Genomic DNA, 12,943 nt, shown 5'->3' on the forward strand with positions numbered 1-12,943 from the left:
ATGTGTGAGTAAATATACATTTTTCTACATATAAGTATGTGTAAGAAAAAACTATTTTTAACTACATATACGTGTACATAATAATTTTTTACACAATTTAATGACATGGCAAATAAATTTGTTGCTTACACTTAATCATGTGTAAGTAAACATACATTTACAAACACATAATGTCAGGATGTGTAAGAACAAATTACATATTCAAAATTTTAGCTATATATATTTATGTAAGTAATAAAGCATTTACATAATTTTGATGATTTGGTAATTTAACGTTTACTTACACTTAGTGTAAGTAAATATAGATTTCCTTCCCTATAATATGACTATGTGTAAGGATAATTATGTGTAAGTAATAAAACATTTACATATTTTTTATGTTACTTATATTTAATTATGTGTAAAGTAACATAGATTTTTTTTACACATATTTAATTATGTGTAAAGTAACATAGATTTTTTTTACACATAATATGAGCATAAAATATGTGTAAGTAAAAGATACATGTATAAAGTTTTAGCTACATATAAGTGTAAGTAGGGATGCACATTTTCCCTATGGGGACGGGGACCCGCGGGGACCCGCCTTTAATGGGACGGGGAATCCTCGTCTAAATGGGGAACGAGGTGGGGACAGAGATAATTTTCAATCCCCGAATGTTAAATGGGGCGGGGACGGGGTTAGCACTCCCCACCCCGACGGGGCCCCGTTTAAATTTTTATATATTTTTGTAATATTTTATATGTATTTATATCTTTTTTTATATGTTTTTGTAGTATAGTAGTAACTTTTTTAATATTTTAAATTTTATTTAGGATAATGTTTAATATTTTAAATAATAAATATTGTGCAATATTTTACTTTACATATAATTTATTATTTTTATTTTTAAATTTTAATTTAAAATTTATTTTTTAAATAAATGGGTTCCCCGAGGGGATTCCCCACCCTATCCCCGACGGGGAATAAACGGGGACGGAGATTAGAAATATAAATGGGAACGGGGATGGGGATGGGGGGAGTACTCTCTGCCAATTCTCAGCCCTGTGTGCATCACTAAGAGCAATCACAATGGAGTGGCTCATTGGGTAGCCCATTGACTATTTTCTGACAAGCACCATAGCTTGTTTTTTTTAAAGCATGGGAGAGCTTTAATATTTAAGCACCGTTGCCTCTATTAGGCAACGGTGGTTTTTTTTTTATATTGTACACACATATATAAATATATATATATATATATATAAATGCAACTTTTTGAGTGGCTTAGCATTGGAGTATTTTTATGAAAAAAGTTGCTAAAAATGATGTGGATGAGAGAGAAAATAAAAAATTATATTTTTGAATTATTTGGAAATGTTAAGCAACTAATAGGGTAGCCACCATTGAAGTTGCTCTAAGTGTACGTAATAAAATGTTTACATATTTTAATATAAATAATCATTAAAAGTTAAAGCTTTCAGCAATGTTAGATAATATAACAGAAGAATCATAATGGATATTCTTTGACTGCCTTCAATGATCACATGCTTTCCATGGAACAAAAGCTCATTGTAGTAGGCTTAAAATATGGGTATAATTATCTTAATAAAATTCGATAGGTGTAGATATTTATTTATATATATATATATATATATGTGATTAGCCAATTAACTTTATGATTTTTGTACATAATATGCGGCATAGTGAGGTCACAGATGAAAGAGTTCCATGTTACAATGCTATTCACAAGATACAACTTACATGGAGACAATGGTACCACCAAAAATAGGTAACTTTTTATTTAATAGCTAGAATGGTAAAAAAAAAAAAAGAGAAAAGTGCTCAAGTAGGAACTCCTACATATTATAGTACCACTAATTTTAAGTTTGATCACATCCTATTAATATATATTGATATGCTCATATAGTGCTATTTGTATATTTATATATAATGCTATTTATTTTCTATATCTTTTTTCTATAATAATGCTTTGATTTGTTAGAATATATTATGAAAAATATAATATATATATGTTTAAGTAATATATGCCAAGATACAAATGTCAATTATTTTAATCTTGCCATCCCCAATGGATATCTCTATTCAGGAAGCTAAAAAAGTTGCAGCAGCCAACTATCAATATCATCATGCAATGTACATAAGCTTTTTGATTCAACGAAGTAAAATCACTTGGCTGCAGAAAGGTGATGACAACAACTCATTCATTCATGCTTGCATTAAAAAACGAAGAGAGGAGAATAGAATTGTTTCATTTCAGAATGAGCAGAGGGTTGTTATTGATGATTACAATCAAGTTGTTAACCATTTCCTGGACCATTTTCGAGGTTATATGGGAAGTACCAGTTCAGCAACAAGTACTATTAATTCTCACTATTTTGATTTTGGTCTTTGTCTAGTTGAAGCTTATCAGGAAATTTTTAAAATCTGATGTTAGAAAGGCTTTGTTCAGCATCTCGGGTACTAAGAGTCCAGGGCCTGATGGCTTTGGCTCTGAGTTTTATAAGGCAATATGGCAGGACATAGGTGATGAAATCTCTGAGGCTATTCTTGAGTTCTTTAACACTAGGAAGATCCCTGCTGAGCTTAATAAAATAGTCCTAGCTCTGGTTACTAAAACTGATATACCTTGCAGTGCGGTTAACTATAGGCCCATAGCGTGCTGTAACACATTATATAAATGCATTTAAAAAATGATATGTAGTAGGCTTTTAGAAGTTCTTCCTAACTTAGTCCGAATCAAGGTGCTTTTATTAAAGGGGGATTGCTAGCTCATAATATTCTAATTTTTCAAGACTTGATCAAGAAATACAATAGGAGGAATGCTTCCCTGAGGTGTGCATTGAAGATAGACTTAAGCAAAGTCTATGATATGGTTGACTGGTGCTTTTTGGAGGGGCTGTTGATCAGTCTGAGATTTCCTACCAGGTTCATTTATTGGGTGATGGTGTGTCTCCGTGGCACTTCTTATGTACTTATGATGAATGGGAGATTGCAGGGGGGATTTCAAGGTGTTAAGGGTCTGCGTCAAGGAGACCCTATCTTCCCATTACTGTTTGTCCTGGTAATGGAATACCTCACCCGGTTACTTCAGCTAGGAGCTACACAATATGATTTCAAGTTTCATCCTTTGTGTAAAAGCCTCAAGATAATCAACCTCTGCTTTGCTGATGATTTAATTATCTTCTCTAAAGCTAATAGAGGCTCAATTCAGTGTGTTAAACAGATTTTTGAGGACTTCTGCAGTAGTACAAGGTTGAAGGCTAATCACAACAAATCACATGTTTACTTTGGAGGAGTTCCGAATACAGACAAGGTTAATTTGCTTCAGGTTTTGCAGTTTGAAGAGGGAACATTTCCTCTTAAATATCTTGGGGTTCCTATGAGGCCAACAAAATGGAAAGCAGCAGATTGTGATGTGATCCTAAAAAAAATTAAACTAAGGCTTCACACGTGGGCTAGCAGACATCTCTCATATGCAGGGAGGACCCAACTCATTACTTCTGTCCTATTGGGTTTGCGGAACTATTGGATGAATATCTTCTTGCTCCCACAAAGTATAGTTAAGGAGGTTGATAAACTTTGCATGTGGTTTCTGTGGGGTAACAATTATACCCGAAGCAACTTCCATCTTGCCTCCTGGTCCAAAGTCTGCTTGCCAAAAGCTTTTGGGGGTCTGGGTTTTGGTGAAGGAGCAAAATGGAACAAGGCTATGCTTGCTAAATATATTTAGGCCATAAGTCACCAACCAGAGACTTTGTGGGTGAAGTGGATAAATTTTGTCTATTTAAGAGGCCAATGTTTCTGGCATTATCAACTTAAGGCCGATTCTAGTTGGTATTAGCGTAAACTGTGTCACATTCGTGACGCCTTTACTATAATGGACATAGATGCTGCTGCCAATCAAGGGACATTCAAGATTGGTATGTTATATAAAAGAATTATCCACCAAGATCAAGTCAAGTATCATCATTTTGTGTGGAATAGGATGAGTGTGCCAAAGCATCATTTTATTATTTGGCAAGCGGTGAATGACAATTTGCTAACTCGAGACCACTTGCAAAGGGTGCTTCTGCATCTTGACAGCAACCTTTCCCCAGTTTGTAGTCAAACTGAAGAGAGTCATGACCATCTATTTTTTAATTGCAATTGCTCTCCGCAGGTGGTGCACCTTATACAAGCTTGAGTTGGCTGTAATTGGCCTCTTCGGTTCAATGATTGGACCCGATGGATTGAAGATATGAGGAATGGTGTAAAGGCAGCAATTGTGGCAGCTGTGTTTTCAGCTACAATATATCATATTTGGCACAATAAGAATTCTTGTATTTTTAATAGATGCTCATATAGAGTGAATGTTATTGTAGACATGATAAAAAGAGATATAGTGTATAGAGTTGGTTGCTTTACTCAACAGAAAATGAGAGAGTCTTTGTGAGGAAAATATGTTCCTTGTAATGTTGCTGGAGCCTTCTCCTTGAGGGAGGTATTTTGTTTGTAATTGGGTTTGTGATTAATGAAATCTTTCTTTCTTGATAAAAAAAAATTTATTTTAATGTTATTATTTTACATTTAACTTATTTCTCCAACTTCTTGTGTTATTTCATGGCACAGATTGTTAATATAAAACATTATGCGATAGTTAGGCTTAACTTGTGAATATAGACACCAAAGGGATTGCTGGTACTAGTTGGCTAGAATTTGCCTCAACCACAACTGTGCACTGCTAGCAGTAGGTTACCAAATTCCTTTCTTACTTTGTTTTTGCCTTTCTACATATTTGTGTGTATGGATTTGATTTAAAATAATTTTGGGTGTGATTTTGTGTTTAAATCTTAATATCTAGATTATGATCTTTTCACTTTGTTTCTGACTTTCTATCTTTCTGTTACTGTGCCTCGCTACTGCTTACAGGTGATGTAATTAAGACTTTTGACTTTTTACCAATGTGTAGTGGTTGATGAGACAAACAACTGCTGGAGTATTTAGTAGTTAAAGGGCCACAAGTTCAAAATGCAGAAAAAAGTCGCCAATTCTTCTTTTATTATAGTGAATTATGTAAATTCATTTTTTTTACCATGGAACTATGTAATAATATAGTAAAATGGTTGAATTGTGAACATATTTCCATTGTATTTATGTCTATTATATTTATTTGTTTATTAATTAATACATTTTAAGATAATTGTTAATATTTATTTAAGAAACTTTTTAATAGATTTTATTAGTTATTTTGTACCTATTTGAATGTAAATTTAATAATAAAATTTTAATTGAATTACTCCCTATATATATAAAAATTTCATAAATCTTTACTAAGTTATATTTATTTACTCATAATTTAAGTTTTACTTACACATACTAAATGTATTCTTATACATACAATTATGACATGTGATGCCACATAAGCAGCCTTGTCATTGCCATATAAGCAATTGTGACATTGCCACATAAGCAGCCATGTCATTGCCACATCAATAGCCATGCCAATTATTACATCATCAACAATGGAATTAGTCTAATCATGATAGTGGGCCCTTAGTGAAGATTTACTTACTCATATTATTAAGTGTAAGAAACATTTACCTACACAATATTGCTTACACATCTCTACATTTATATTATGTGTAGGTAAATATCTTTACCTACTCATAATCAAGTTTTACTTACATATTTTTGTGTAAGTAATGATCCAATTTTCTTATATATATATATATGTGGAAGATTTTTTAATGGTTACTACCTATAGATGGGTACTAATAGTTATGATGATGTGGCAATATAGTGACTTGGTATAGCAAGTCACCAACAGGTAAATATTTTTTTTCTGCATTAATTTCGAATGTAGTTTTTTTTTTTCCATAATTAATGGTGTTTCCAACCAATGAGATTTCTACATTAATTTTGAATGTAGTTTATTTTTTGCCATAATTAATGGTGTTTCCAACCAATGAGAAACACTAGCTATATTTAGAAATTGACATGCATTTGAAAAAGAAAAGTTTACAATATTACATTTTCATAATAAATGCACGTTTTTCATCAAGTAACTCTTCCAAAAATTTGAAAAAATCAAAATTTATATTTTGAAATATTAATTAACAACTATAAATATGAACCATTGATCTTAATTCAATGGTTAACATTAAAATAATCATCCATAAGTAGTAACCATTAAAAGTGCACCCATATATATATATTATTAGGTAGAAGCAACGTGCAATACACGTTTGCTTAGTTTTAAAGTTGTGAACATTGTCTATAATTTTAATAAAAACTGGTTCCCTATTTTTAAATAAATAAATATATATATATATAATATAATGAATTATAGTTCTATAGTATCTATAAATATTTACATCAATAATCTTTACATATATGACATCTAAACACAACATTGACACAAATATATATTTACATGACTACATGACATATATATAATACAATAATATTTAAAAAGAAATTAATAATATAAATAAAATAATAATAGAAAAAATCACAGTGCAGACACTAGTATACATGCATAAACTATTTTTAGTTTCTAATGTATCTTATAATGTCTTTTAGTGAATTTGATGAAGAAAAAAAGCTCAAATTACTTGATAAAAAATAAACTATCACACAAATTTATAAGATAAAAAAAAATATGTATGTCTTTATTATTTTTAAATAAATATGATTTAATTACTTAAATTATCATAAAATATCTTTAAAATATCATATTTTAATTATTATTATTTTTTTGTTTAAGTGTATGTTTGTTCTAGTTTTTGAATTTCGCAGTGACAACAAAAGATTATATATTATACGTTTAATATAATATTAAGTTTAATTTACTTAAATTTTATTAAGTTATAAAATATATGGTTTTATTAAGTTGATTGAATTTTTGGTCAACTAACGCGGAGTTAAAATAATTAATTAGAGAGCTTTCACTCAGACAATCAATGAACCATAAATAAGCCAAGAACCAAATAATTATGAGCAATGAATGATAAAAGACACCATAAATTATAGAGGTTCAGCCCCAAGAAACGGTAATGACCTACTTCTTCTTAGATTTGTATTGATCTTTAAGGTTTACACAAGATGACCAGTGAAAAAAAGGTATGATTCTCTAAGTGTAAAAGCAATACAAAATGGCAGAAATCGCTCGTCAGTGTTCCTAACAGGCTGGTCAGTATATTTCTGGTACTGGTCGGCAGGCTAAAAATCTGAACCCCCTCCACAGTGGTGGAAGACTTGCATTTATACTGTCCCTAACGCCCAAGCAGTTGCGCCTACACCGCAACTGCTGCAAAATATCCCTTCCTTTTCGCAGGTAGCTGTAGTCCTATTCTTCAGGAGCTTGACCGAGTTTTTAGGTAAACTGTTAGGCGTGAAGAGGATGTAATTGACTTCATCCGACTAGGTATACCAGGTTTCCTGGAGAGCATACCGAACAACCTCTTTCCTGGCGAGCATACCGAGTAGTAATTGTTATTCACCTGGCAAGTGTGCTCTCTCCAGCTTGTTGGACTGTTAGATGCCTATACCACGTGTCAAGAATATGATACCATTTTCCCACACTACGATGCCACGTGTCCATCATTCATGCCATGTCAGCTGTGCATATTTTTGGGATAACATTTGTCCCCCAAGTTTGCAATGGTGCTGAGTAGTATGTAAACTTTCCTTCTGGATACCACCCTGTCTAGCTTGGTCGGGGGTATGTTCTCTTTGCCACACAACATCTTTATTTAATAAAATTGAAGACCTTTGCACTTCTCCAAGTTTTCAAGAAATGACTTTTCACCTTTTCTCGCCTCTTATTGATACCATAAAGTGTCATAATGGCTCCTCTTAATAACTGTACCGTCGGTTTGTGTAGTTGTCGAAGAGTGGCTGACATGTTGGGTGGTTGAGCCAAAGTGATTGGAAGGACGTGCTGGGTGGTGCGCTGGCGTGTCTGGGGAGATATGATTGTAGCAGTTGAAGGGGTGTCTCATCAATGCTCACAGGAGGAGGTAGAACATTGTACCTGGACTATTAATAGCTTCCCTTTCTTCTTACTTCTTTTTTTACAATCCCTTCTCCATTTAAACTTCCCAAACGTCAGAGCTTCCCTCCTTGTGAACTTCGAGATCTTACACCGACCAGTGCCCAATCCGAGATCACTGAAGCTTTTCGGCTTGTGCTAGTCTCGCAGACTTATTTCCTCTTTTTCCTCTTTGGTATATTCTGTGATTTATGCGAGAATACTTCTGTTTTTCTATGTGGTCGTGGGTTTTGTTTTTGCCAAATCCTTGGAATTCTTGCTTGAATGTTGTTTAAATCAGTAACAAAAAAAAATCTGGTTTGAGTATCTCTTGTAACGGGTAATCTGTTTTGTTTTCTGATTTTACAAAAAACCACTTTTTCACGACCCATTTTAGTAGATTTATGTCCGGTGTTCTTGGAAAACACCATGAACAACCCTTTGATAAATCTCTCCAAATACCCTCCAATTTCTTGGCCTTCTTTACTTTTGATTTTGTCTTCCTTCTGCACGGTATATTGTGCTGTGTTACTCCTGAGCTGGTAAGTATACCACGACAATTATACCGACCAGTGCTGTTGGGTGCTCTCACCTCACTTTCCCCTTTTCTTGTATTCGTAGACTGCTCAGGGCAGGTGATCACCAAACTTCATCACTGTATCTTCCATTATAATGGCTCATACAAAAAGACAACTCAAGGCTCAAATGAAGAAGATCCTCACGTGGCACGACACGCTACTGGTGGGGATCCTAGAGAGGCATCATCCCCCGAGGAAGAGCCTAGTGGCTTGGAGCAGAAAGAAGATTCTGAGACCGAATATGCCATGGAGATTTACACCGAGGTAGTCCTAAATCCGTTGGTTGAGAAGGAGGAGGGTCCCCTCTATGTGGCTCCTGCTAGTACCATTTCCCTTAGACAAATACAGAACGTGATGGAGCATTTTAAGTTGCAGGATGTATCCATTATTAAGCCTACTGACTATCAGACTGCCAATTACCTCGGGGCCCAATTCTGTGCCTGGAGCCGATTCCATATGGTCACTGGAGCCACTCTCCCTCTCCAGCCATACTTTCGGAGTGTGGCTGATTATTTTGGGATTTGCTTAACCCAAATCAGTCCCAAAGGCATAAGATTTCTCTCTGCCCTTTATTTCTTGTAAATATCTTTAAATTGGTCAGTACCCTTTACCCACGAAATTAATTACCTTTTTGACCTCAAATCTAGTCCTCGGCAAGGTCGCTCGGGGTATTTCTATTTCAGCCATAGGGATTCTAATATTTACCTGGCCAATATGGACATCATCTCCAAAGTTGGGGAGTATGCCAGCCACTACTTTCTTACTGAAAATATTGCTGCCAATCACCTATCCTTTCAACGCAATGGTCCTTTTAACTATCCGGCTCCTACCCAGGAGATGGCTGAACGGGCTCGTAGGCTGGCTGCAATGGGCCCTGACCTTAAAGATATGGTGGCCCTAACCACTGTAGAACAATTAACCCATGCTAGGCTTTACCCCAATCCAGAGGTGCAAGTCAAGGGTGCTACCCCTACAAGACAATCGCCTAGGAAGCACCCGCCTAGTACTAAGTCGCCCAAATCTCTGTTATCTAAAAAACAAACCATGCCATCTGTACCTCCATCCAGACCTTGCGTGGCCCACCGAGCAAGAAGCTCAACAGGGCTTGTCATCCGAGAGCCCACGGAGCATAGCGCTAAAAAAACTGCCACTGCCCCCCAGGTTGGAAAGGGGAAACAGATTGAAGTGGATCACTCAAACCCTTGCTCCTCAAATAGTGATGAGGATGTACTGCCCAGAGCAGCCGGCTGCCCGGGGGGAGACGAAGAGGGTGCTTTCACTCTCTTTATATAACTTTCTTTGTGTTCTTTTATAATTATAAGTTTTTGCTTGTTCCAAAGCTGCTTGGAATCGTACTAACCTTTTACCTTGGTTTGTAGATATGTCGTCTGTGCTCTTTAAGAAATTTTCTCAGAAGCACGCCACTGGTCCGAGTAGTGAGGTACCTTCAGCTAAACGTTAGAAGATAGATTCTCTTGTTGAACCTGTCGAACAGGTTGCTGGAACCCCCGAACAGACTCCTTCTTGGAAAAGGCCATAGTCGCAGACTCCAAGTTGCAAACCTGCCTAACGCAAGGGACCTCAGACTAAAGAGTTTATTAACTCGTCCCCTATGCAAAGGTCTGACCCCCCGAGTAGAGTCTCAGAGGGTGCTGAGGACCCTGCCGAGGAGTTTCATGGACCTTTAAAGAAGGCCTTAACCGTTAATCAAAGCCACACAAAAAGGGTGTCTTCTACCCAATCTGAATTCATGACTAATCTAAGTTCCAAATCTTTGGAGTATATCACCAGTGCTAGCCTCCAGGATGTTGTTAGGGTAAGTATTTGGCATTTTTGGAACCAATTGATTTTTCTTTGTCTATCACCTGTTCTCAGTTTTTTTTATTTCCTACTGCAGGTATGCTGGTCCTTATCTATGCTCATCATCGTACCAAAGGTGTGAGCAAGCAGGTGATTGGGTTGGTGAAGGGGTCTGAAGATAAAACTTCCCAAATTAATGAGTTGTCCGAAAAAAATTCAGAATCTTCAACGGACCTCCGAGCAGGTTATTAAGGAAAATGAGAATCTTAAAAATGTGGTCGAGTAGAGGGACCTTGATGTTAATCGGTTGGAGAGGAGGATCGAAGAGCTGAAGGAAAAAGTCGTTGTTGTTGAGAAAGCCGCCCAGGAAAAGGAGGACAAACTGACAAAGGCCCTTGAGCAAGAAAAATTTGATCAGGTTGCTGATGCTAGAGCTTTGGAGGATTTCAGGCTGAGCACTTTCTTTAATTTTTGTGTTCGTAACAAAACAGTAGACTTCAGTTATCTCGGAGAAGCTTACGATGAGCTTATGCAGTACTGTACCGAGCGGGAGAGGAATGAGGCCCTGGCCGTATCCACTGAGCACCTGGCAGCCTCCGAGCCCGAGATTGTCGAGCTGCCCACCGAGCCAGTTGTCATAGTTTCTGCAGAAGATGTCCTTCCATCTAACCCAAGTCCTTCAATTAAGGCTCCAACTCCTGCGGACCAATCCAACACTCTTCCAGCTGAAACTCCTGTTGTTGACCCCGAGCCATATTCCTGAATCTTGAAAACTCTTCCTGTTTTCCTTTTTATAGTTTATGCCTAAACAAAAGTGATAGAGCCGAGCAGTCTTTATTCTCGCGCATTTATTTTCCTTTTGTTAAAACATCAGTTGAGCCGAGCAGCTTTTAATCTCGAGCACCCTTTGACACATGTTTGTATGGTATTTTTATTTGAGTATGCATCTGCTCGTACTTTATCTTTCATTACTGCTCGGTGTATGTTGTTTTTTGTTTGGAGCTATGCAGCTCTATTTGTTGATCAGAGCTAATCAGTTTTTTCGAATGTTGATCAGAGCTAACCAATTTTTTTGAACGATTTGTAAACAATATTGTTCAACCCTATCTACAGAAATTGTTTTATGGCTCTTTTTGTTGCTTGGTATATCGAGCAACGCGCAAGCACTTTAACATTAATAAAAATTAACACTTCTAAGCCCTTTTAATTACGCGCTTTTTTTCTCTTCTTGTCCATGTATGAATATGGTGCCCCCCAACTGATCGAGTGGGATTTATAACTCTTGGGTTATCCTCTTGGTCACTTGCTAATTGACCAGAGCTGTTCGTAATAACTTATTCGGGCCCACTTGGGTTTGCCAAAACCTGCAAAGGTTTTGTTGACCCACGATTTGGCCAACTGACACAGAGTCAAAATATGAATGATATAGACGAATGTAAAGAGAATAACGTAATGACAAAAGTAAAGAAAACACAGTGATTTATAGTGGTTTGGCCCCAGGATCTGGTAATGACCTACGTCCACTTAGAATGATATTGATATGGAACCAAAAGTGTGATCAGAGAACTTGGGTTCAATGAGTTTCAACACTTCTGACAAAACAATACAAATTTACTAGGAGAAATTCTATATCTCTATAATTCAGCAGCCAAAAGTCCCTTCCCTTGAGCTATATCTTGCTATTTATAGGCTCATGGAGGGTTACAAAATATTGTTACAGATATTATCCCCTGAATCATGGGATATCCAGAAGATTGCATGAGATAAATTCGGGATTCACAAAGATCTTCCCATAAATGTTGCCTTGCCAGCGGAACCACCGACCAGACTGGTCGTGGGAAAGACAGGCTTGTCCTGCTTCTACTGTGTCTCCTGGTCGATACTCTAGCAGACGCCGTCCAGGTATCAGCCACGTGTCAAGAGATTATCTGCCACGTCACAAATGCTAATTTATTGGATAACAGGTTTCATACACTGCCGACAATCCGTGATGTAATTTACTAGTTAGCAAGATAATCATTGTAAAAATAAAAGCTTGTAAGAATGGACAAAACGTGTCTTATTGATTAAAGATTAACCATACAAGTTGCGTCGCTACACAGTAGCTTGCATTCATAAACATTAATTACTACAATAAATGGGCAAATCATGCATGTGCATAATTAGTAAAACTAACTTTGCCTGGTTAGTGGTAAGGGAAATCGTGCATGTACCGGCCAATCAACGATCACTTAAAAGCAATCTTATTGGTAGTACTTCGTTAGGTGTTCTCCATTCCAATAATGGGGGACAGGTACTAGTTGGAGATTTTGGTTATGCCGTGCTAGCTTGTACGTGCCTGGTGGTACTATCTCTGTGACTTGGTAGGGGCCTTCCCAGCTGGGGCTTAGTACTCCTGCTGAAGCATCTTGAGTTTCTGAGAATATTCTTCGCAAGACTAGGTCTCCTACGACAAATTTTTGTTCCTTAACTCAAGAATTGAAGTACCAGGCAACTTTTTGCTAATTTGCGGCCAGGCATATGTTGGACTTTTCGCTTCTTTCTTCGATTAGG

The sequence above is a fragment of the Humulus lupulus genome, chromosome 6, assembly GCF_963169125.1.
Source record: "Humulus lupulus chromosome 6, drHumLupu1.1, whole genome shotgun sequence".
NCBI lineage: Eukaryota > Viridiplantae > Streptophyta > Magnoliopsida > Rosales > Cannabaceae > Humulus > Humulus lupulus.